Source organism: Oncorhynchus nerka, linkage group LG2, assembly GCF_034236695.1.
Source record: "Oncorhynchus nerka isolate Pitt River linkage group LG2, Oner_Uvic_2.0, whole genome shotgun sequence".
Taxonomy (NCBI): domain Eukaryota; kingdom Metazoa; phylum Chordata; class Actinopteri; order Salmoniformes; family Salmonidae; genus Oncorhynchus; species Oncorhynchus nerka.
This window is the reverse complement of record NC_088397.1, coordinates 42,442,522-42,468,308: the sequence shown is the minus strand read 5'-3', so window position 1 is coordinate 42,468,308 and position 25,787 is coordinate 42,442,522. Positions and strand designations below refer to the sequence as shown.

General features: G+C 42.2%; 1 pseudogene; it reads left to right on the top strand.

The window, feature by feature from the left end:
* Window positions 1-6,683: 6,683 nt before the first annotated feature.
* Window positions 6,684-24,891, top strand: LOC115135448 (ATP-dependent RNA helicase DDX19A-like; annotated as a pseudogene).
* The last annotated feature ends 896 nt before the right edge of the window (window positions 24,892-25,787 follow it).

Here is a 25,787-nt window from a genome sequence, read left to right as displayed (position 1 = left end):
AACCGAAAGGTTGCAAGATCAAATCCCTGAGGTGACAAGGTAAAAATATGTTGTTCTGCTCCTGAATAAGGCAGTTAACCCACTGTTCCTTGGATGTAATTGAAATTAAGATTTTTTTCTTAACTGAGTTGCTTAGTTAATTAAAAGTCAAATAAAAAAACAGTGAAGAGGCATCTCTGGGATGCTAGCCTTCGTGGCAGAGTTCCTGTGTCTGTGTTCTTCTGCCCAGCTTATTCTTTTATTTTCATTGGCTAGTCTGAGATATGTATTTTTCTTTGCAACTCTGCCTAGAAGTCGCCTCTTCACTGTTGACTTGAGACTGGTCAGTTTTATTGCTTCTTCAATCAGCACTACAGTTTTCAGCTGTGCTAACATAATTGCAAAGGGGTTTTCTAATGATAAATTGGCCTTTTAAAATTATAAACTTGGATTCGCTAACACAACGTGCCATTGGAACACAGGAGTGACGGTTGCTGATAATGGGCCTCTGTACACCTGTGTAGATATTCCATTACAAATCAGCCGTTTCCAGCTACAATAGCCATTTACAACATTAACAATGTCTACACTGTATCTCTGATCAATTTTATGTTATTTTAAATGGACAAAAAAAAAAGTGCTTTTCTTTCAAAAACAAGGACATTTCTAAGTGATCCCAAATGTTTGAACGGTAGTGTGGGTGTCCATCCAACATGCATAAGGAATCATATGCATCTCTCTCTGTCCCTCTTTCTCAGCAACACGTTACTGTTAGCTGCTATCACAGACACACACCAACACACACACAGATTGTATTCTCCCCTGCGTTGAACGGCGACCTCCACCACCACCACTTTACCCCCCACCCACTCCCAATCAGCAATATCCAAACCAGGCTGCTTGCTGCACAACAACACCACAAAAAACGGAATGCTTTCTGGCCTCATACACGGAGATCATTTTCACCCATAGGGCTCTGGTCCAAAGTAGTGCACTGTATAGTGACTAGGGTGCCATTTGGGACCGACCAATCAGGGATTGTGTATAAGGCCCCGGGGCAAAGTGGCATGTAACTGTGTACGTGTGCCGAGCTTCCTGAATAAAACATGGTGACCTAGGTGGAAATCCGCCATTGGTCACTTAATTTGTCCTACATGCGTGATTGGCTTGCGTCAAAACACACAGGACAGTGAGGCGTTAGAGAATTTTTTTTTTTTTTGTATATCATGTGGATGAAATTAGCACACGTTCCCAACTGTTGTTGCTGGTTGTCCTCTTTGGAGTTGGAGAATGACAATGCAATGGCGTATTTTGCATACAATAGAACATGTACAAATAAATAAAAAGGAGCTGAATATTGAATTAAAGTTAGTCTCAGGGAAATGTCATTGCCACGAGCAGCACCGGAGATATTGAGATGAGCGAGATGCAAGACTTCGCTCTCTCACAATCACACACAGTATCTGCGCATGGGTCCACTTCACGCTATCACAGCACGGTAGCAAGGGGACCAAAAAAGCGGAAAAGTTGAGCCTCGCGCTTCAACTCTATTAGTTGTTGCGGAAATTGACCCACTATGCTGTTTACTTTCTGCATCTACATCATATTCCCGAGTCTACCTTTAAATAGATGAGACATGATCCAAGGACAGTGTACATCTTACTAAGATACTGTACATATGACATGTTTTTAGATACAACATTTTGCTCTTTCTCAATATGTAATCTTGGTCATGGTTGCTCTGTTTTTACTTCACTTCTAATCAAATGTATCAGTTTTTTGTATTATGGCTTGTCGCTTGGGGTTTGTATCATTTCTCCCTTTCACAATGCGATATATCATTCACTCTTGCAAAATAAAAAACCAAATTTGAGAATGATAAGCATTTTGTTGTGCTCTCGTCTCCTCTTCAGTTCAGTGATGCAGATAACAATCATGCCTGTTTCCACAGACCACATGCAACTAAACATAGCTCACTGTACTGTATGTCTGCATCTCAAGTGGCACACCATTCCCTACAGCAGGTTTTCCCTGGGCCCCAGTTGGTTGCATGTTTAGGTTTTTGCCCTAGCACTACACAGCTGATTCAAATAACCAACTCATCGTCACTCTTTCATTATGTAAATCAGCTGTGTAAGTGCTAGGGCAAAAAACTAAACGTGCACCCAGGGGTTTGTTAAACCCTGCCCTACATAATTCATTACTTTTGACCAGGGCCCAGGAACAGAGCAGTAGAGCATCCCATAGGGCCCTGGTCAAAAGTAGTGCACTATATAAGGGAATAGGGTGCCATTTGGGACAAAGCCAATGTCTGCAAGCATGGATGAGCACAACAGACAAGTCTTTTGAATCCACACGGCTATAAGACTACACTGAACCCTCTACATCACATGTCAAACTCATTCCACGGAGAGGCTGAGTGTCTGTGGATTTTCGCTCTTCCCTTGTACTTGATTGATGAATTATGTTCACTAATTAGTAAAGAACTCCCCTCACCTGGTTGTCTAGGACTTAATTGAAAGGAAAAACCAAAGGCCCGCAGATACTAGGCCCTCCATGGAATGAGTTTGACACCCCTGCTCTACATTATTGATATGCAATTTGATTGTCAGTATAGTATCAATAAATTATTAGGGAATTAAAAATTGTTGAGTGATGGAGGACATTGAAGCGGGGCCATGAACCTGACAAACAAAGCAAGGCAGGGAGCATCAACAGCATCAACTTGGACTAGGTCTAGGTTAAAGAAACCTTGAATGTTTTCAAAGAACCTGCAGCTATTTGACCCCCATGAGTTATGTCATGATCCAGCTATTGAGGGTAAACAGCTCTGTTTACCAAACTATAGCCCAGTTCACCCCTGAGACTCCAGCCTGCAGACTTGTTCTGCTTGGACATTACTAGAACCCTCTAAATTAGGGAGTGGACAACTAGTCATTGCATAACCCCAGAACTACTGTATTTTCCTGATTTAAAAAATAAATAAAATTACATTCGTTATGGAATAGTTTGTTCCAATGCAAGACTGATAACCACTAACCCAGGGATGATCAACTAGCTGGTTTTCCTCTTGTTCCTAGCACCTATCTTATCCATTAACGCTACTAATAACCCAAAATATTGCCTGGATTTCCAGGTCTAAATCAGTCACTGTTCCAAAGGGAGAAGTGAAACCTAGCAGACACAGCGGCCCTCAAGGACCGTAGTAGTGCTCCCCTGTTCAAGAAGCCACTCAGTCGGGTAAACCAAGAACATGCTTGGTATTCACTGTGGGACACATCATCATTCAGAAGTACGTAGCAGATAGAGAGAAGGCATTTGGAATGTAATTAATGACTCCCTATCATGTGGGACAGATATGCATGTCCAGTCTATCCAATGAATTTCTGTGTGCAACGATGCTCTATGCATCCCAGTGAAGAATAGTGGTGAAAACCCTAGCTAATACATGGTTCTATTATGGGATGTTGTGTCGCCATTGTAATTCCGTGGTGATGTCCAGTACGCTCCGCTCACTTCTCTCACTAAGCCTCTGGAATAACAACCAGCCTTGATCTCTCTCTCTTTCTCTACCTCTCTCTCTCTCTCTCTCTCTCTCTCTCTCTAAGACAGAAAACAACTGCTGCATCACCATTTTAATTCTGGCGTGGGTGTGCATGTTTTCTGAGGGAGGCAGAGAGAAATAGAAAGAGAGAGAGAGATGCACAGAGAGAGGGAGACAGAGAAATAGAGGAAGAGAGAGGGGGGGCACGGACTGCATGTTAATGTCTTCCAGGAACAGAGCAGTAGAGCGTCCCAAATGGCACCCGATCCCTTATATAGTGCACTACTTTTAACCAGGGCCGATAGGGAATAGGGTACCAATTGGAATGCAAATGAGGACTGAGGAGGAGAATCTTCTTTAATCCCTGCTATCTGACCACAGGGACCTGCAACCAGTTTACAGGATCAGCCTCCCTTTGATCTCATTCATTAGCAGACAAACAAACAGCCAAACACCTTCACAAAGGGACTGAGGAAACAGTAAAGACTGAATCTGGATGTGAAGGAACCTGATCATAGTATTATTGCCATATTGACCATGGTTTGGTACCTGTAAATATGTGACTTCGACACTGGTAAAAAATAAAACTGTCAAATCGATTTAGCCAAAGTGCATCTGAGTGAAGAGACACAGGCTTGAAGCTCAACATTTGTGAAAACAATGTACTGTCACATATACAACTATATCTACCTTATCTCTATAGTTGTCACATTGACAATGGTTTGGTACCTGCAGTAATGGTAAACACAGTCTACTAGATGTATGTAGATGACGTGGTAAATTGGTAAGTCTTGTAAGTACAAGACTTACCAATTCAATTCAAAATAAATTCCTTCTCCCTGTGAATTCAATTGAATTCAATTCAAATTCCAAGTCAGTGTTTGAATTCAGAGATAATTCCATTCCTCTCAATTCCAATGTTAGGTCAATTCCAATAATTAAATTCCCAATTCAATATTATCCCCAACAATTTTTTTTGTTTTATTTTTTATTTCACCTTTATTTAACCAGGTAGGCTAGTTGAGAACAAGTTCTCATTTGCAACTGCGACCTGGCCAAGATAAAGCATAGCAGTGTGTATAGACAACACAGAGTTACACACAGAGTAATCAATTAACAAGTCAATAACACAGTAGAAAAAAAAGTGAGTCTATATACATTGTGTGCAAAAGGCATGAGGAGGTAGGCAAATAATTACAATTTTGCAGATTAACACTGGAGTGATAAATGATCAGATGGTCATGTACAGGTAGAGATATTGGTGTGCAAAAGAGCAGAAAAGTAAATAAATATAAACAGTATGGGGATGAGGTAGGTAAAATTGGGTGGGCTATTTACCGATAGACTACGTACAGCTGCAGCGATCGGTTAGCTGCTCAGATAGCAGATGTTTGAAGTTGTTGAGGGAGATAAAAGTCTCCAACTTCAGCGATTTTTGCAATTTATTCCAGTCACAGGCAGCAGAGAACTGGAACGAAAGGCGGCCAAATGAGGTGTTGGCTTTCGGGATGATCAGTGAGATACACCTGCTGGAGCGCGTGCTACGAATTCTACAAATTCCAATTCTCTCAGGCTTTCAGGCTGATCGCATCACTGTTTAAACTGCCTAGCTATACATGAAATATAGAAATCAAATGATTTAAAGCAAATCTTGCAGTAAATGTTTGATACGAAGTACATTAATTCCATTTACTTGGAAATGTAAAAAATATTGAATTCGAATTCAATTCAAATCCAAAGATGAAATGTTTTTACAATTCCAATTAAGTTCCAATTCCAAAACTTGAAGACTGTTGAAGGTCGAAATTGAATTCAACGTAAATACTCGACTTCATGAGTGAATTCAAGAATTGAATTTGAATTGAAAACTAAATTGGAATTGACGCCAAACCTGCTTGTTGGTAAAACATTTTTTGGCAAAATACTGTATATACAGGCACACACAGACATGCACACACACACCATTGAGTTTCATTGATGTGATTATGTGTAGCACTTCTTCTTTGTCTCTTCCAAAATTCTCGGGGGACCTTAAACCTTACTTTTACACTTTCGGTTGCCATGGATACCTCCTCCAGCGCAGCCGCCGTTTGTAAGGGAACAATAAACTCAAGACTCCTTTTTAAGCCTTGATAAATGTATCTCCAAACTAAAGCTCTGAAAGTCCCCACACACACCTCCTCCGATACCTCAACATGCACCGATGATCACTCTCGACGAGTGACATGGGAACAACGATCAAGATAGTCTTCCTCAATGCAATCCAAAGCCACTGTCATCGTATACAACTCCCTCTTCTCTATCTTTCTCTTTCACTCTCTCTGTCTCGCCATCCATCTAGCCATCCCGTCTCTCTCTCTCTCTATCTCTCTGTCCATCCATCCCAGTGGAACGAGACCAAGCAAGGTGTTAAATCAATTCTGCATGTAATGAAGCAGCAGCAGTAGCCGCAGGGAAGTCAAGCTTCAGAGAGGTGACCTCTGGCTCTCTGTGGGTTTAATCAATGCTGTGTCTGGACAATGCAGCTGGACACACAAACACATGGAGAGAGAGAGAGAGAGAGAGAGAGAGAGAGAGAGAGAGAGAGAGAGTGTGTGTTTGTGAGACAGAGAGAGAGACAGAGAAAGTGTATGTGAGAGAGAGAGAAAGACAGACAGACAGACAGACAGACAGGCAGACAGGCAAACAGAGCCTTTAGGTGCCCTGTGCTTCTATTGGTCAGGGCGTTGGGCTTGCTTGCATCCAGCGGTGACAAGAGTAAATTCAGAACACAATTCCATAGACTGTCTATAAATAACTGGACACAGCCATTACATGAGCTATGAGCTATGAATGGATTCCTACTGCCGAAGTCTTCATCTTCATTGCAAATAGTTGCAAACTGTTCCCTAAGATCTATGAAATGACTTGAATGCAACCACTATCCCAGTTTTCCAAGACAGGATGTTTAGGTCGACATCTAAAGGCTGAGTAAAGTATTTCATATTGTGAGAAATATTTTACTGCAGATAAATTATTGAACGCATCGGCAAGTATTGAGAAAACTCCATTGGAAATACAATAATATTATCCAGAAAGGGCGTTTTTTTTGTAAATGCACAACATATAATTAGAGAGTTTTGAATGCACTTTTTTTTGTGCCAGTTGGGTGTTGGGAGGAACTATTTTGCTCGCTCTTGTCTCATTCTCCATCCAGACCTTTTTACGGACGTACAGGTGCTTTCCAGAGCGGTCCTCACTAGTTACCACTGACACAAAGTCATACAACCAGCCTAATTCTACAAATACTTTTCTTAAAATGAGATTTTATTAAACCTAACCGTGAATGAAGACCAAAAATCGATGTCGACTTTGTGGCTGTGGTAACTAGTGGAAACCATCTGGAGCCGAATCCCGTCACATTATTGTACAATTAGTTTATTTTTCAGACTTTGGAAACACTTTTCTAGCTCAGTTGTCTGTTCGGTGTTGAAACTAGAGGGGTTCCGGTGGTGAGAAGACGACGAGGGTGACTGAACAACCGCTGACATCATGGCAACGGACTCCTGGGCCCAGGCTGTGGACGAACAAGAAGCCGCGGCGGAATCGGTAAGCACTAGCCCGAACTGCGCTTTTGACGAAATGTTAGTCCACCTGCCTATACTTCATCTAGTTCTCTAGCTACCGCGTCCTCTGTCAACATACCTAAATGTATTGTAAGCAATGAACATTGTATGCATGACTCAAAAGACTCCCTCAATCCTAAAACCGATCAACATCACGACGACTAACGCTAACTAGTTAACCAAGTGAGCTAACATTCTAACTCGGCCAGCCAGATCAACTAGTAACAAGTGGTTTGTTTTTGATGGTAATGCATGCCATTACGCTTATGACACAATTTGATTTCGTACTAGATTACAATTATTGCTTCTCGCGACATGTTCACGAGCATGTCATCTGTCCAGGCAGATGTGTGAAATCAGTGGTTGACGTTTACCCACTCATCGATCTGTCAGTGCACTTGGCTGTCAGTTGCTTTGAGTCAAAGTTAGCCCTTCTCATGACTCCAATGGGGCTCTCGAGAACCAAGTCAAAGCGAGCAATCATTCTTTGTTTGTAATTGAAAGGGTGCACTTGAAATGACAAGTAACAACATAATCAAAATTCCTGCACCTCCCCAAAAACAGTCAAGGTTTTTGTTTCCTAGATTGGTAGCCTGCAAATCAAAGACAAGCTTGAGGGAAATGGTAAGATAGGTTCTCAGCCACCTTAGGTCTATAAAATATTTTATTTTAAAACGTATACTTTGTCCTGAGAATACAAGCTAACACATAACGTATTGAACCCACACAGGCGCAGCAAGCACGACAACAACAACCACATCAGCAGCAGCAAGTCCTTCAACGTCTGCAAAGATGGAAGGAGGCGAGGGAAACAAAACAGAGGAGGAGGAAGACGACAAAGGTGGGCACAACCAAGACAACAGACCATTGCAGCTTGGCCTCACAGAATACGGTTACTTATTTATAGTATGCTTAAGCTTACTTTGACAGAGAGCCTGGGTCGCCTTCAATGATCAGATGTTCATGGAAATGTTCAATGTTGTCAAAGTACTGCTCTGTTCTTCAACTTGTAACAGCATGTCCAAACTGACATCTCTTCTGGTGTATTTGATGTTCCTTAGATGACAAGGCGGCACAGTCGTTGTTGAATAAGTTGATACGCAGTAATCTAGTGAACACAACCAATCAAGTAGAGGTCCTTCAGCGGGATCCTAACTCTCCACTCTACTCCGTAAAATCATTTGAGGAGCTGCGGCTGTAAGTAATGCTACAAACAGTCCAGTTATAGACGGTCAAGAGTGCACCTACAGGGGTCATGTTTATTAGGCATCAAATGGAAGGAAACAGACTGAAACGGGCACGGAATACCTGAAATGAACTTGCCCCCCCCAAAAATATATATATATTTTTGCTCTCTGTTGCAAAATATTTTAAAACATTTTCAGTTGCGAGTCTTATTGATCACAACCAATGTGCTTTTCCCATGGTGCCCAAGTCTCCTTTTCTCTCTTTAATGCGCCAATGCAGCCATTTTTTTTCCATCTCTATCAAATAATTTCTGGGTAACAATTAAGTACCTTACTGTGATTGTTTTCAATTAAAATAAAAAAATATATGCGCTACAGTGAATTATGATTGCATGTCTACTTATATTAACTATAGCATTATTAATATATGCCTACTGTATGATAGCTAGCAAATGAATTAGCTAACTAAGGTTAGCCTGCCTAGCTACTGCTGAAGAAGGAACATGTTATGTTAACCGAACAAAAACATCATTACTTTTATGAGACCTGTTTGTGCATTAGTAGCACAATTTCAAACTTATATACATTAGTTTTTACTTTTCTAAAAAGTTGACTCCATATCGACGTTGAAGTTTTAAGTTTTGGTGGACTTTTCTTAGCGGATGTACAATCATCGCAAATTGAATTATGTGGCATTTCAGGCTCCAAGTGAACATAATTGTACACTCGCAAACTCCATTTCAAAACGAGGGCTGAGGGTCTTACTCTGCAAACTTCCCTTGCTTGGCTAATCATTTGAACCGACGACAAATATGGCCGTGGGGATTCCCCCAAGGGCATAAGGCGAGGGTAAGTGGACGAGGGTGTTTGAAACGCAGACTTTGTTATTGGTCTATTTAGTTATACCACCTGGTAATGTCGCTAGGCAGGCGAAAACTCCATCCCACCAAAACAGGCTGAAATTTCAAGCAGTGTTTTCAAACCGCTCTTACACTAAAAGTGCATTATCATTTTCACAATTTCACAGAATTATTCCAACCTCCATAGTGTGGAAATATATAAAACAGAAGAAAATCATGTTTTTGACTGTACTCGGCCTTTAATATTCACTGTGTCCTTTCACCCCTTCCCGTCCTCACAGTAAACCTCAGCTGCTTCAGGGAGTATACGCCATGGGCTTCAACCGCCCCTCCAAAATCCAAGAGAACACTTTACCCTTGATGCTCGCAGAACCGTGAGTTTACAGAGAGCTTCCTCTAGATTTGAGTTAAAACATGAGATCACTACCAAGAGTCTACCTCCCTCACTCTCTTGCTCTTCCCCATTTAAGACGGCTGCTTTCGTCCTGGCCATGCTCAGTCACGTCGACCCCAACAACAAGTTTCCTCAGGTGAGTCTTGTAATATTTGTGTTGTGGAGAAATGACCAGGCAGGAGACGGGAGTACAGTTAGTTGTCGTTTAGTCAAAAACCCCTCGTGCTCTACAGTTCCCGGCACCCCAGTGTGCATGTGCATTTCCTATTAGGTGTAGTAACGTAACACTGCCGTAATGCATTACTGCTTAGTAACAGCACAGTAACTAATATAAACAGATGTAGATCCCAGATACTACACTCCTCCCCCATAGTGTTTAACTCCCAGAGAACAAGGTAAATATGTTAGGTAACTACTAATGCAATATCTGAACAATGCATTCTTAAACATGTTTCAACTACTGGGTTGAAGCAGACTTTTCAGAGCCCAGCACAAATCCAGGGGATTATTCTGCCCCGAAGATGGAGTTTGTGTCCTAATAACTAACCCAGGTAATGTCCTTTTTCTTTCCTTTTATCTAGGACATATTAAAGTGTTTGTTTTACTGTCCGTTACCTCCTTAACCAGCTCAACTCACAGGTCAAGCTTTTGAGGTGCCCTTCGCTGTTGAATAGGATGGCTTCCTGTGGTGGGCCAGGTTCGGGTGGAAGGTCAGGCTCTGTCTCTCCCGTACGTCCACAGTCAGGAGAATAGTCCTGGGGGTCGTTATTGTTCTTGTTCTCTCGGCATGTCTCTGCTGGGGCGTTGGACCATAGCAGATGATCCACATGAACGTTGACCTGGCGATTACCAATTTGGACTTGGTAAGTCAAAGGTCCTCTGCGTTGCAAGATCACACCTGAGTTCCACAGGCGCTTGGGGTGTCTGAAATCACGTACCATCACCCTCTCTTCCTCTTTGAATTCTCTGACAGTCTTAGAGTGTATGTCATGAGCTTTCTTCTGCTGTAGCTGGTGCTTTGCCACAGTGCTTGACAAGTCTGGTTTCAACAATGTCAGGCGGGTACGTGGTTGGCGTTTCAGAAACAGTTTAGCTGGTGTACATTCCGTTACTGTGTGTGGTGTGTTACGGTAAGTAAACAGGAACCGCGGAATCCTTTGGTGGGTGGGCACAGACTGAACCTCGAGTCTAGTCCAGGCCTTCTTAAAGGTTTGCACGGCTCTCTCCGCTGCTCCGTTTGATGCCGGATGGTAAGGTGGTGACAGGATGTGCCTTACTCCGTTGTTCTTGAGAAAAATTTCAAAATTGTTTGACGTGAACGTAGGGCCATTGTCCGATACGAGCTCCTTGACTAGTCCAAAGGATGCAAACAGGTGTCTGAGAAGATTGATGGTCTTCTCAGCTGTGGTCAGTTGAGTAGGGAACACTTCCATCCACTTGGAATGGACATCAACGACAACAAGGAAATGTTGCTTGTCTATTTCGGCGTAATCCACATGGATGCGTTCCCAAGGTGTAGCAGCCCAGGACCATGGATGAAGAGGCGCCGCAGCAGGCTTGTTGCGAACAGCTTCACAAGGTGAGCAGTGGCCTACATGCTGTTGAATGTCCTGATCCAGTCCAGGCCACCACAGATAACTGCGAGCGAGTGCTTTCATTCGAGTGATCCCTGGATGTCCCTCATGCAGGTCAGATAGCAGTCTCCTCTGGAATTTGTGAGGTACCACCACCCTTGATCCCCACAGAACACACCCTTGATCAGTGGACAACTGGTCTTTCTTGTCGATGAATGGACGAAGGTTATCGTCATTTACGAAGGTTGGCCAACCGCCTAATGTTAAGTCCAAGACTTTGGAAAGCACTGGGTCTTTCCTTGTTTCCTCTGCTATGTCAGAAGCAGATATGGGCAGTTCATCAATGAGGGAGATCTGGAAGACTGCTCTATCATCTTCACTGTCGGAGTCACTATTGCACGGTAGTCTCGATAGTGCATCGGCATTTGCGTGATCACTGGATCGTCTGTACTCAATCTCGTAGTCGTAGGCTAACAATATCAGAGCCCAACGTTGCATTCGAAGTGCCGCAAGGGTTGGTATAGCTGATTTTGGTCCAAGGATGGCCACCAGAGGCTTGTGATCTGTTAGCAGTTGGAACTTCCTTCCGTAGAGGTATTTGTATTTCATTAGGACACACAGTACCAGGTAGTACGTCCAAACGCGCCTAATGAACATGACCCAGGTGTAAAGGGGCAAGACTGCATGGGTGTGTCTCCATTGTTCATAGTGTTATATTTTGGGCATTAGCAGGTGAGATGTTTAATACCACTTTTATCTAACACCTTCCTCTCTCCTCTCCCCTAGTGTCTGTGTGTGTCTCCCCCTACAGATAGGGAAGGTCATTGAGCAGATGGGGAAGTACTACTCAGAGGTCAAACTAGTCTACGCCATCAGAGGAAACGAATGTAAGTCTATTACTTAGTCCTTTACTGTCTCTTAAAAAAGGTTGCAAAATGCTAGTATAAAATAAAAATCCAGGTTAATTTATGCACATTTTAAGTGGTTTTAGTTTAAAAAAGTGTCTATGGTATCAAAAATCTTTTGCCAAGCAATCTAAGTAAAGTCAATCTGAACGTCTCAGCGTTGGTTTGGAGTTGATGGTGAATGAGGAGAGGTCGAGAATTTGATTTTTTTTTTTTTTCTAGTGTATGGACCTTTTTGCCATCCGAAATGCATTGATATATCCATAGCAACGGTGCAATTTGCTCTACTCAATGAAGCGACATAAAGAGAGGTGTTAGTTGGCTAACTGCTTTTCGTCACTCTGAACTCTGACAAACAGCTGTTATTGGTAGAATAATTCTGTTCTAGATTATGTGCCGGATTTTAATAGCACAGAAATAGACCAAGATGTCATACCCTCTAAGTTTGTGTGAGTATCCATAGCAACAGCTCTGTTTGGGCTGCATAATGATGAGACCTAAGAGGGCTGTTAGCTAGCTTTTGTTTGTCACTCTAAACTCCTACAAACAGCTAACTTTTTATTGGTAGAATATATTTTTTTGTTCAAACCAGATTTGAATAGCAGTATATGAAGATTTCATACTCTAAGTCTTTGTCTGACTTGTTGGGGGAGTGGTCAAAACAGCAGTTGTTGTGGAAATAAATGTGTTAAAACAGATCTATTGTTAGATCCGTAGCTGATATATTTTTGTTCTGCAAACAGATTTGAAAGAAATATACGAAGATGTCATACCCTCTAACTTTTTGTCTAACTTGTTGGGGAAGTGTTCAAAAGGTGTTGTTTATAAAAAGTTAGATAAAATGTTGTTCATGCCGTTACTTAAACAGCTGTGTTTAAGTTTTATTGGTATCAGATAATTCTGTTAATATTTCAGATTTGTATAGCAGAGAAATACAGGAAGATTTCATATGGTTTAACTTTTTGTCTAAGTTGATTGCGAAGTGGTCAAAGTAGCTGATGTGTCAAAAGTTACATTGTTTACAGTGTATGTTAGTGATGATGTCACAATGGGAAGTTTCAGAAGAGCCAAACTCAACTGGTGGACTGCGATCCGGGTCCGGGCCCAGAGAAGGGTCAAATCCGGACCGGACCACATCGCATTTTGATACATAAAGTTAATAAATTATTTTTAGATGGCTTTAAAAAAAAAAATATCTACCGGGTGCAGCGCTCTATTTAATTCTGCAACCTCTCTTTCTTGCTCTCTCTCAAAGCAACGGCCACCTACTAGTGCCCCGTCTAATCCAATCGAGTAGTTATATGCAAATGCAAGAAACCGCGTCTTACGCAATTACATCAATCCAAATATCCTCTGCGGAACCTTGGGACAAGTAGACGGAAAGAAACAACGTTTTGACCGTAGTTCACAACTGTTAATATCACAGATAGAAGGAACTTAGTTACCAGTATCTTTGTTAATATAGCTTGTTAAAAAAAATAAAGGTTGACTCTGAAAACCGTATTTTCAAAGACAATTGGATGGAACAGCATGTATTCATTCTCCCCGCAACTAGCACATATGTGCCTGATATGCAGTGAGTCCTTAGCTCTTGTGAAAAGTCCCAATGTTAAGCGCCATTATGAGCCCAGACATAGTAAATTGGATCAGATGTATCCCCTGAACACTGAGGTGAGAACGAACCAGATTAACCAACTCAAATCCCAATATGAGATGTTCACTAAAGTCCTTGTCAGTTTCCTGACAGCCCAGCAATGTGCAATGGATTTTTCACTGAGGATAGCTTGGGTTTTGGGAATACACCAAAAAACATGTTCAGATGCTGAGACGGTAAAATAATGCATGTGTAAAGTTGCTGACACCTTGCTTGAAGGTAAACAAAAAGATGAGCTCAGGGAGAAGATCAAACAAATCCCACTGTCAGATTCCACAACAATGAGGACTGAAATATTAGCTGAAGATTTAACTTCACATCTTGATGAAGGCCATTCAGAATGCAACATTGCATTTCATTAGCTGTGGCTAAATCAACAGATGACACTGATTATGCCCAGCTTCTGGTGTTTTGTTAGATTTCATAACGAAAACAGAGAAGGGATTCTGTGAGGAGCTGTTGGGCTTAACAAATCTAGAAGCACAGACGCGGGGAGAGGATATCCATGAGGCCATCAAAGGGATAATGACAAAAAAGGGGGATGGATCTGAAGTCCGTGGTCTCCATCACCACAGATGACGCTCCAGCCATGATAGGAAGAATAAGGGTACTGGTTGCACATTTGAAAGAGGACCACCCTGACCTGACATATCACTGCATCATTCATCAATCGGTCCTATGTGCCAGTCTGGGAAAATAATAATATTCTGAGGTCATGACAACAATGATTAAACTGATCAACATTTTGAGAGAAACATCAACTGCTGCGCGGCATTCTGACAGAGGCCAATGCCAGTTTTGAGGACTTACCACTGCGCAATGTCAGATGGCTCAGCAACGGCAGGGTTTTGGAACTATTGTGGGCCATTTGGGAAGGAAATCAAATCTTTTGTTTTACTCCGAGAGAAAGAGTGACCAGGCAGCTCAGTTTTCTGAGTTTTTGGAAGATGAGGAGAAGATGGAAACGGTTGCATTTTTGACAGACATTACATCACACCTTTTAATCAAATGAATGTTAATCTGCAGGGATGGGACGACACAGTGTATGATATAATGGCTGCCCGGGCTTTCCAGAAGACATTGGAGCTTTTCAAGAGTGATCTCCAGGGAGAACTTACTTGTCCACTTCCCAAATATTCTGGTGTAAATGCAGGGAGACAAAGGTGTTTCCAACCGTGTTGATTTCATCCAGAAGCTGATGGATAACTTCATGGCTCGCTTTGATGACTTCACTATTGGAAGAGAACTGCTGCTGCTCATCCAGAACCACTTCTTGGTCACAAATATGACTAAGTTGTCAGAAGAAGCAAAACAGTTATTCAGATTGGTAGGTGTTGCATCACTGCAAATGGAGTTGATTGAGCTGCAAGAGAATGTGGCTTTGAAGGAGCAGGCTGGTGATTTAACTTTGTAACCTTTTGGGGAAAGATGCTACCTGCAGCTGATGTCCCTGTTCTCAAGAAACTGGCACTCTACATCCTGACCATGTTTGGCTCCACATACAGCTGTGAATCAGTCTTCTCCACAATTAACTTCTTTTAAAAACAAATACCGCACCAAGCTCACCAATAAACAACTTCTCCAGTGTCTGAGTTGATCTCACACTTTTGTGCAAAAGTTCAAAGCATTGGTAGGAGATTTCTCTCACTGATGCAATGGAAAGGCCCAGTGACTTCTACATGAATATTGCATGGCCCACAGTGATGTTCAGATTCGCATTCAGATGATTATTTCTGTTCAACTCTCCCTCCTTCTCCAGAATACATGCAATTTATTTTATTTAAGTGTTTTTAATTCAAGGCCCATGTACAATGCTTCACAGTACACTTTTTGCATAAGCAATTATGCAACCACTTTTATTCTTCAGCAATGTTGCACGTTTACATTCAAAAGAAAGTTGAAATAAATTAAAATGCTTAGTCTCATTTAATGTACATTTTATATAACAACATGTCGACAACTGTCTTACTGCGCTGTACCACAGTGCCGATAAAGGACGATGTCAACCCGGACCTTTGCCACTTAGGAAATGTGTGTCACTGGGCCTTCTCAAAGAGTAGTTGACTACTCCTGCTTTAGTGTTGAAAAAATAAGTCCCATTAAACTGAATGGCTGGACCAAAAGAAAGACTAATTATGAAAGATGTATACAAATCAAAAAGTTGTATGCAAGCAACCTAACCCCGATTACACATTATAAAGTTTGAATGGCGTTTCTATCTTAAACGGTGTAAGAGGAGTAGCCAGCGGAAGAATAAGAATGAGAAGTAGTATGACGAAGAGCTAAAGTATGGACTTTTGCTTCGCAAGTCTCACCTAAATACACAGTTTGGTTTGGGTTAGCACTATAGATCACCCTTTTCTCACTATCTTCCTCTCCCCCCAGTGCAGAGAGGCACACAGCTCCAGGAGTAGGTAGTGATTGGGATGCCAGGCACCATGCTGGACTGGTGTCTGAAGTTTAAATTCATCGACCCCCAAGAAGATTAAGGTGTTTGTCCTGGAAGAGGCTGATGTCCTGATTGCTACACAGGGACACCAGGACCAGAGCATACGCATTCAAAGGTACCAATGCGCACACAAACACACAGATCCCCTCCGCCCTCTGTGTTTAAGGATATTTCCAACAAAACAAAAAAACACACTGACCCCTGACACACTCTCGCGCTCTGTATTTTAGGACTCTACCCAAACAGTGTCCGATTCTCCTGTTCTCTGCCACGTTTGAGGAGATGGTGTGGAACTTTGCCCAGTGCGTCGTCCCAGACCCCCAACATCATCAAGCTGAAGAGGGAAGAGGAGACGCTGGACACCATCAAGCAGTACTACGTCATCTGTCACAGCAAAGAGAAGTTCATGGACCTCTGCGACATCTACGGGGCCATCACCATTGCTCAGGCCATGATCATCTGTCATGTGAGTTAAGAGGAGTTATTCGGGGCGAGTCATCTGGACGTTTGCAGGTGCAGAATCACTAATCGTTATCACATGATGTGTAGTTATTTGGGAAGCAAGGTGATTTGTAGATCAGTGATTCAGAGTAGTCTCTGCAATGTAGTCGATCTCAAACACACACAATGTATTTTATTTATTCTCAGATAAGGGATGGAATATCAGGACATTTTCAATCCCAACTGCCAAGCTTTAAATTTTAAAATAATGTAAGCAGTATTACCATATTGCTTACACCTATTTGATAATCTCAGATCTGCACAACGGGCTAGGGGAGCAGTTTCAAGTGGGTAGGGGGTTGATTTGGTATGTGGTGTTCTTCTCAGTATACTTTATCCCCCTTCTCTGTCCTCCCTCAGACAAGGCTGTGGGCTGGCTGGCAGGTGAGCTGTCCCGGGAGGGCCACCAGGTGGTGCTGCTCAGTGGGGAGATGCAGGTGGAGCAGAGAGCTGCTGTCATCGACCGCTTCAGAGAAGGAAAGGAGAAGGTCCTGGTCACCACCAACGTCTGCGCCAGAGGTTACTCAACCAACCATACTAACGGGAGCTTTGAATGCATTTTACTGAATTGAATGATCTGAATGTGGAAATTGTCTACAGTATAGGACTCACTCAGGGACAATACAGACATGCATCAGAACACATAGACCTGAGAGCTCTTTTAGAGAAAGACTTTCAGTTAAGGTAGTCATACAAGAGCAACTCTGACTCCTGCACATGGCTGTAGTAGACTGATACATTACACAGGTCTATCTCTACTTGGAAAACTATTGTGTACACTACCTTTTAAATTTTTTTTTAAATCAAATTGTATTTGTCACATGCACCTGAATACAACAGTGAAATGCTTACTTACAAGCCCTTAATAAAATAAAAAACGAAGTGATAAGTAATATAGAAAATAAAGTAAAAAATAATTAAACGGCAGCAGTAAAATAACAAGCGAGGCTATATACAGGGGGTACCGGTACAGAGTCGATGTGCGGGGGCGCCGGTTAGTTGAGGTAATATGTACATGTAGGTAGAGTTAAAGTGACTATGCATAGATAATAACCAGAGAGTAGCATCAGTGTAAAAGAGGGGTCTGGGTAGCCCTTTGATTAGCTGTTCAGGAGTCTTATGGTTTGGGGGTAGAAGCTGTTAAGAAACCTTTTGGACCTAGACTTGGCGCTCCGTTACCGCTTACCGTGCGGAGAGAACAGTCTATGACTAAGGTGGCTGGAGTCTTTCACATAATAGGGCCAGTCCTCTTCTGGCTGTGCTGGGTGGAGATTATAACAGAACATGGCCAAGATGTTCAAATGTTCATAAATGACCAGCATGGTCAAATAATAATAATCACAGTAGTTGTCGAGGGTGCAACAGGTCAGCACCTCAGGAGTAAATGTCAGTTGGCATTTCATAGCCGATCATTCAGAGTATCTACCGCTCCTGCTGTCTCTAGAGAGTTGAAAACAGCAGGTCTGAGACAGGTAGCACATCCGGTGAACAGGTCAGGGTTCCATAGACGCAGGCAGAACAGTTGAAACTGGAGCAGCAGCACGGCCAGGTGGACTGGGGACAGCAAGGAGTCATCAATGTTATTCTCAGAGACTACCCAGAACATATCACAGTCTGCGGAATCAAAACAATCTTGAAGCGTTGATTCCGATTGGTCAGACCAGAGTTGAATAGACTTTAGCACAGGTACTTCCTGTTTTGAGTTTCTGCCTATAGGAAGGGAGGAGCAAAATGGACTCGTGATCAGATTTGCCGAAGGGAGGTCGGGCCTTGTAGGCATCCCAGAAGTTGGAGTAGCAGCGGTCGAGTGTTTTTAACAGCTCGAGTACTACAGTCAATGTGCTGATAGAACTTCGGTAGTGTTTTTCTCAGATTTGCTTTGTTAAAATCACCAGCTACAATAAATGCGGCCTCAGGATATGTAGTTTCCAGTTTGCATAAAGTCCAGTGAAGTTGAGGGCCGTCATGGTATCGGCTTGAGGGGGAATATGCATGGCTGCGACCCTAGCCAAAGATGATTATTTTGGTAATATGGTCGGCATTTGAGGTATTCTCGGTCGGGTGAACAGAAGGACTTGAGTTCCTCTATGTTATCACACCTCGCCCTGAGCTCGTCAACTTTATTATCCAGAGAATGAACATTAGAGAGTAATATACTCGGAAGCGGTGGGTGGTGTGAGCACCTCCTGAGTTGAATGAATGTCCTCAACACTCCGAGTATCTCTCCTCTGCCGGCTGTGTTTTTGGTCAGCTTCTGGAATCAGTTCAATTGCCCTGGGGGATACTAACAAAGGATCTGATTTGGGAAAGTTCTATTCCTTGTCGTAATTCTGGCAAGTAGCCGCCTCTCTGATATCCAAAAGTTATTTCCGGCTGTATGTAATAACACAAAAAAATCTGGGCTAATAATGTAAGAAATAACACAAAACAAAAAAAAATACTGCGATGTTTCCTAAGAGCTAGAAGCACAGCAGCCCTATCTGTCGGCGCCAAATGATCTGGCCATCCACCCTTTCTCATCTGTCTTTCTGACCTTCCCTCCAGGTATCGACGTGGAGCAAGTTTCCGTGGTGCTAAACTTTGACCTGCCGGTGGAGCGAGACGGTGACCCAGACAATGAGACGTACCTGCACAGGTCGTTTTGGGAAGAGGGGATTGGCCATCAACATGGTAGACAGCAAGTTCAGCATGAATGTCCTCAACAAGATCCAAGGATCACTTCAGTAAGTCACGATGGAAATGCTATGTTGTGCAATATTTCTCTATATTAATTTCTGCATGCTATATGACACAGAAATAATGAATTTTCAACCAAGAACAAAATAACAACTTTAGAATACGTCCACTGCAGAGATTTATCCAGTTTAGCTAGTCATCCATTTTCTTTTGAGATATAACATGTTGTTTTTTTCTCTCCATGAGACAATAGTCTTTATAATGACCTAATCCTTATTCCCCATCATCCACAGATGAGAAAATTGAGAAGCTGGACACAGCTGATCTGGATGAGATTGAAAAAATTGCTAGCTGAAGAGAGTGTGTCTACACCCTGACTGCTACAGCCTTAGCCCCCCTCTTACCTGCCACACCAACTCCTCAGACTCCTCCTCCGCCCCCCTCCAACCCCACACTGACTGTACTCCTATAGTTTTATTTTCAAGTTGGAGAGAGAGAAGTAGAGCAAAGGCCACAAACACAGCTATAATGTTTACATGTGATGGAAATGTTTTATATCTCTGGTATTTTTAATAAGTCTCTGAAATGTACGGGTTTCACTCTTTGTACTTCTTAATGAATAAAGTCTGTAATATTAGGGAATATTGTCTAAGTGTGCATTGTAATGCCATGGTACAATGGTAGGCTTGGAGCACAATGGATTGTGTTTAGCTTTTTTATTTTTTATTATGCAAATGAAATGTTACTTGTAGTGCCGCTGTCTTCCCAGTTCATGCATTACTTTTAGTGGAGTGGAAACAAGTGCCATCATTTTACAGAGATTTTTGTATAAAGGCCCAGTGCAGTCGTGATATTCCTGTGTTTTATAATATTTCTACCCTGAGGTTAGAATAATACTGTAAAATTGTGAAAAATGCTAATTACTTTTTAGTGTAAGAGCCTTTTGGAAAGACTACCTGAAATTACAGCCTGTTTTTGTTTGATGTAGTTTTCACCATACGGCAAATTAGTTAATAGACCGATTTTAAAGAGTTCCAAACCTCTGTTAATAACATCTAATTTACAGTTTTCCCCTCCCCAACTCAGACCAGGGTTTCTCAAACCCTGTCCCCAGGTGCACTTTTAGTGTTTCGCCCAAGCAATACTTAGCTGATTCAAATAATCCAAGCATGATGATGAGTTGGTTATTTGAATCAGCTGTGTAGTGCTTGGGGAAAAAAATTGAAATAGATTTATTAGGCCCTAATCTGGATTACACATGACTGGGCATGGTTGGGCCTGGGAGGGCATTGGTCCACCCACTGGGGAGCCAGGCCCAGCCAATGAGTTGGAGGTGGCTTATGGTAGAGAAATTATCTGGCAACAGCTCTGGTGGATGTTCCTGCAGTCAGCAGTGAGAGAAGGTAGATTTGGAGTTAGATAAACTTGTTTTTTTCGGCAGGGACATATGAAGGATGCTACCCTCCACAGCATGGCCTTTGCTCCAGATCAGAACTCCAAACCAACAACCTAATTTTGGACAAAATTACCTGGAGGTATTACCGCTACCAAGGATTCCTTTTTTCAAGCTATACAGCAGAGACCTGAGGACACCATCCAACCTGGAACTGAGTGAGTAGTGTTTTTTCTGATTCTATTTTGAAACCTGAGAAGAAAAATGAAAAATAAAGTACGTTACAATGATATATTTTACTTTGTGTTGACTGAATGCTGAGTTAAGGCTGCCAGGCTTGCTAGGACAGACCAGATACAACTTCAATTAGCACTGAGGTGAGAGGAATCAAGGTTTTTGGGCCCAACAAGTGGCACGAGTAACTCCATCTGCCCAACCCAAATCCAGAGGTCTTTGAAGCCACCTCCCGTTGTTCAGAGACCATCCACTGACATTTTCTACGAGAAAAAGCTGCTCCCAAATGGATGACACCTACACCTGTTGCATGCTGCACTGCTGCTTGGATTCCACCTGTTCACCGTCTGCCGTGGACCATCTCCCCCTGTCTGGTACAGGTACTCCCACCTCTCCCGAACATTCGCTCGCCTCCAGCACACGCACTGCTGGGGAAAGTGACCCTGACCTTACAATGGCTAGCCCCAAGTTGTTATATATATTTTTTAAATTCTTGTGCATTTTGCTATTTGCCTCATAACTCCTGCATGCTTTGTTGACTGAACTTTCTTGCTTACCCAAATGTGGGACAGATTTGTTCCCTCACTCGGGACTCTGACTCTATTGGTTATACAGACTTTTGGCCTCCCACCCTATTCTAACCACTTCTCACCGGCTCTGTATTCATGTTATCTGATGAAATTGCTGTACAATATGATCTTGTTGCCATCTGGTGAACATTCATAATCATAAATTATGAACTCTTTCTTTCTCTCTCTCGGAGGACCTGAGCCCTAGGACCATGCCTCAGGACTACCTGACATGATGACTCCTTGCTGTCCCCAGTCCACCTGGCCGTGCTGCTGCTCCAGTTTCAACTGTTCTGCCTGTGATTATTATTATTTGACCATGCTGGTCATTTATGAACATTTGAAGATCTTGGCCATGTTCTGTTATAATCTCTACCCGGCACAGCCAGAAGAGGACTGGCCACCCCACATAGCCTGGTTCCTTTCTAGGTTTCTTCCTAGGTTTTGGCCTTTCTAGGGAGTTTTTCCTAGCCACCGTGCTTCTACACCTGCATTGCTTGCTGTTTGGGGTTTTAGGCTGGGTTTCAGTTCAGCACTTTGAGATATCAGCTGATGTACGAAGGGCTATATAAATGAATTTGATTTGATAAATCAACACTGCAGAGCTCTCCCTGTCCTCTGCCGTACCTTGATTGTATTACTGCCAATTATATGTGGAAATGTGCATGTACACCCTGGCCCATCTACTGTTGCTAGCACCAATTCTGACTTGTGCTCTGATATCTGCTCCACTGATTTGTGCTCTCGTAAAAGCCTGTGTTTTCTGCATGTTAACACTAGAAGCGTATTACCTCAAATGGATCAATTGAAAGTGTGGGTTCACAGCTCCAATCCAGATGTGTTGGTCATTACTGAGACGTGGTTAAGGAAGAGTGTTTTGAATACTGATGTTACCCTTTCTGGTTATAACCTTTTTCGGCCAGACAGATCTTCCAAAGGTGGGGGAGTGGTGATCTTTACCAAGGATCACCTTCAGTGCTCAGTTGTCTCCACCAAGTCTGTCCCCAAACAATTTGATTTGCTGGTTTTAAGCATTAAACTTTCAAAAAGCTCTTTGTTGACTTTTGCTGGGTGCTATTGTCTTCCATCAGAACCGGCCCTTTACACTAAGTCTACCAATCCCACAAGGTATGACTCCAAACACTCAGAAAAGGCTACTCTCCTCGAAGTTATACTCGCAAATAATCCTGATATAGGTATCAGTCTGGTATTTTCTGTAATGAGCTTAGTGATCACTGTCTTACAGCCTGTGTTCGTAATGGCTGCTCAGTGAAACGACCTGTCCTGATTTGTCATAGATGCTTGCTAAAAAAAATTAATGAGCATGCCATCCTTCATGAACTGGCCTCTGTCAAATGGTATAGAATCAGCTTGATCCCCTCTGTCAAAGACACTTTGAACCTTCTTTTTTTTTTTTTTTTTTTTCAGTGGTATTGTTAACACGCCACCATAAAAAAAAAAGATAATTAAAAGCAGGTTCAGCCCCTGGTTCAACCATGATCTTTCAGAGTTACTCTACCTCAAGAATTACATTTGGCAAAAGGCTCAGCATACGCATACTCAGGCTGACTCATGGCTCTCGTTCAGGCAAATGAGAAATAAGTGCACTCAGGCTATCCGGAAGGCCAAAGTTAGTTACTTTAAGGAGCAGTTCTCTCTCTGGGTCTAACCCCAAGAAGTTCTGGAAAACAATTAAAGATCTGGAGAATAAACCTCCTTCAAATCTGCCCATGTCCCTTAATGTTGATGATGTGGTTGTTACTGACAAGAAGCACATGGCTCAGCTCTTTAATCACCACTTCATTAAGTCAGGATTCTTATTTGACTCAGCCACCCCTTCTAATGCGACTAGCTCTGACGCTCCTCCCCAAAAAACATCTGGGTCAGATGGTTTACCCTTTCTTCTTTAAGGTTGCTGCCCCTATCATCGCCAAGCTTATCTCTGACCATTTAACCTGTCTCTCCTCTCTTGGGAGGTTCCCATTGCTTGAAAGGCAGCCCCGGTCCGTCCTTTATTTAAAGGGGGAGATCAAGCTGATTCTAACTGTTATAGGCCTATTTCTATTTTGCCCTGTTTATCAAAAGTGTTGGAAAAACTTGTCAATAATCAACTGACTGGCTTTCTTGATGTCAATAGTATTCTCTCTGGTATGCAATCTGGTTTCAGGCTATGGATGGGTCACTGCAACCTTATTAAAGGTCCTTAATGATGTCGCCATTGCCCTTGATTCTAAGCAATGTTGTGTTGCTATTTTTATTGACTTGGCCAAAGCTTTTGATACGTTAGACCATTCCATTCTTGTGGGCCGGCTAAGGAGTATTGGTGTCTCTGATGGGTCTTTGGCCTGGTTTGCTAACTACCTTTCTCAAAGGGTTCAGTGTATAAAGTCCAAATCTGTTGTCTCAGCCACAACCTGTCACAGAGTACCCTTGGTTGTCATGTGTTGCTGCCTTGCTATGTTGTTGTCTTAGGTCTCTCTTTATGTAGCGTTGTCTTTTGTCGTGATGTGTGTTTTGTCCTATTTTTGTGTGTTGTCGTGTGACACAACTGTACATTTTAGAGTGGTCTTTTATTATCCCCAGCACAAGGTGCACCTGTGTAATGATCATGCGGTTTAATCAGCTTTTTGATATGCCACAGCTTTTCAGGTGGATGTATTTTCTTGGCAAAGGAGAAATGCTCCCTAACAGGGATGAAAACAAATGTGTGCACAACATTTGAAAGAAATATGTGTTTTGTGTGTGGAAAATGGGATCTTTTATTTCAGCTTATGAAACATGGGACCAATACTTTGCATGTTGCATTTATATTTTTGTTTAGTATTTATATAGCATTAGGTCAAATACATTTGAATGAAAAATATATCTGAATGATCCATTTAAAATCATTCCTTACCAGCTGAATACACCTACAGCATTTCTCCATTATAGTAAATTAACATTCTGAGCAGCTGAGCAGCTAACCGATCCCTGCAGATGTACATAGTCCATCGGTAAATAGCCCACCCATTTTAGCTACCTCATCCCCATACTGTTTTTATTTATTATTTTATTTATTTACTTTTCTGCTCTTTTGCACACCAGTATCTCTACCTGCACATGACCATCTGATCATTTATCACTCCAGTGTTAATCTGCTAAATTGTAATTATTCGCCTACCTCATGCCTTTTGCACACAATGTATATAGACTTTATTTTTTCTACTGTGTTATTGACTTGTTTATTGTTTTCTCCATGTGTAACTCTGTGTTGTTGTCTGTTCACACTGCTATGCTTTATCTTGGCCAGGTCACAGTTGTAATTGAGAACTTGTTCTCAACTAGCCTACCTGGTTAAATAAAGGTGAAATAAAAATAAATAAATTGATGGGTAACTGTTCAAAATGTACAGGTATTTGGAGAACTTTCAGAGTCGTCCATACATTTACATTTAAGTCATTTAGCAGACGCTCTTATCCAGAGCGACTTACAAATTGGTGCGTTCACCTTAAGACATCCAGTGGAACAGGCACTTTACAATAGTGCATCTAAATCTTTTAAGGGGGGGGGGTGAGAAGGATTACTTTATCCTATCCTAGGTATTCCTGAAAGAGGTGGGGTTTCAGGTGTCTCCGGAAGGTGGTGATTGACTCCGCTGTCCTGGCGTCGTGAGGGAGTTTGTTCCACCATTGGGGGGCCAGAGCAGCGAACAGTTTTGACTGGGCTGCGCGGGAACTGTACTTCCTCAGTACATAATATGGCATGATCATTTTGTTTGATTTGAATGCTGGAATTATGTTTGTTCAATCAGAATATCCTTTACAGAACCTCACCTCACTTCTACAGTTTTGTGGATGTAAATGGATTATCAATGAGAGACAGAAAATGTTTGGAGTACATATGGTTGACCCACCATTCTGTACTTAACACTCCACACTCCTCTTAATTAAACCAAACTAATTTTGGTCTACGTAACACGGAGTTACCAATTTCCCACATTGGTTTATTAGATCATTTAAAAGCATGCATTAAGGTGTCTGTAATCAAATAAATGTGTTAACAAATGCAGACATTAATAAATTGCATTTCTATAGCGTCCAAAGTATTTTTTACAATGGTGGGGGAGTTGGCTTCAATACAGCGCCCCCTGGTACCCATCCAGGGTTGATACAGACACTGTTCATTATACAGACGCTAGTGAAAGTCTACACACCCTTTGCCTCTTTCCCTGCTAATAATCTACACAACTTACTCCACATTTGTTACGTGAAAGAACATTTTATT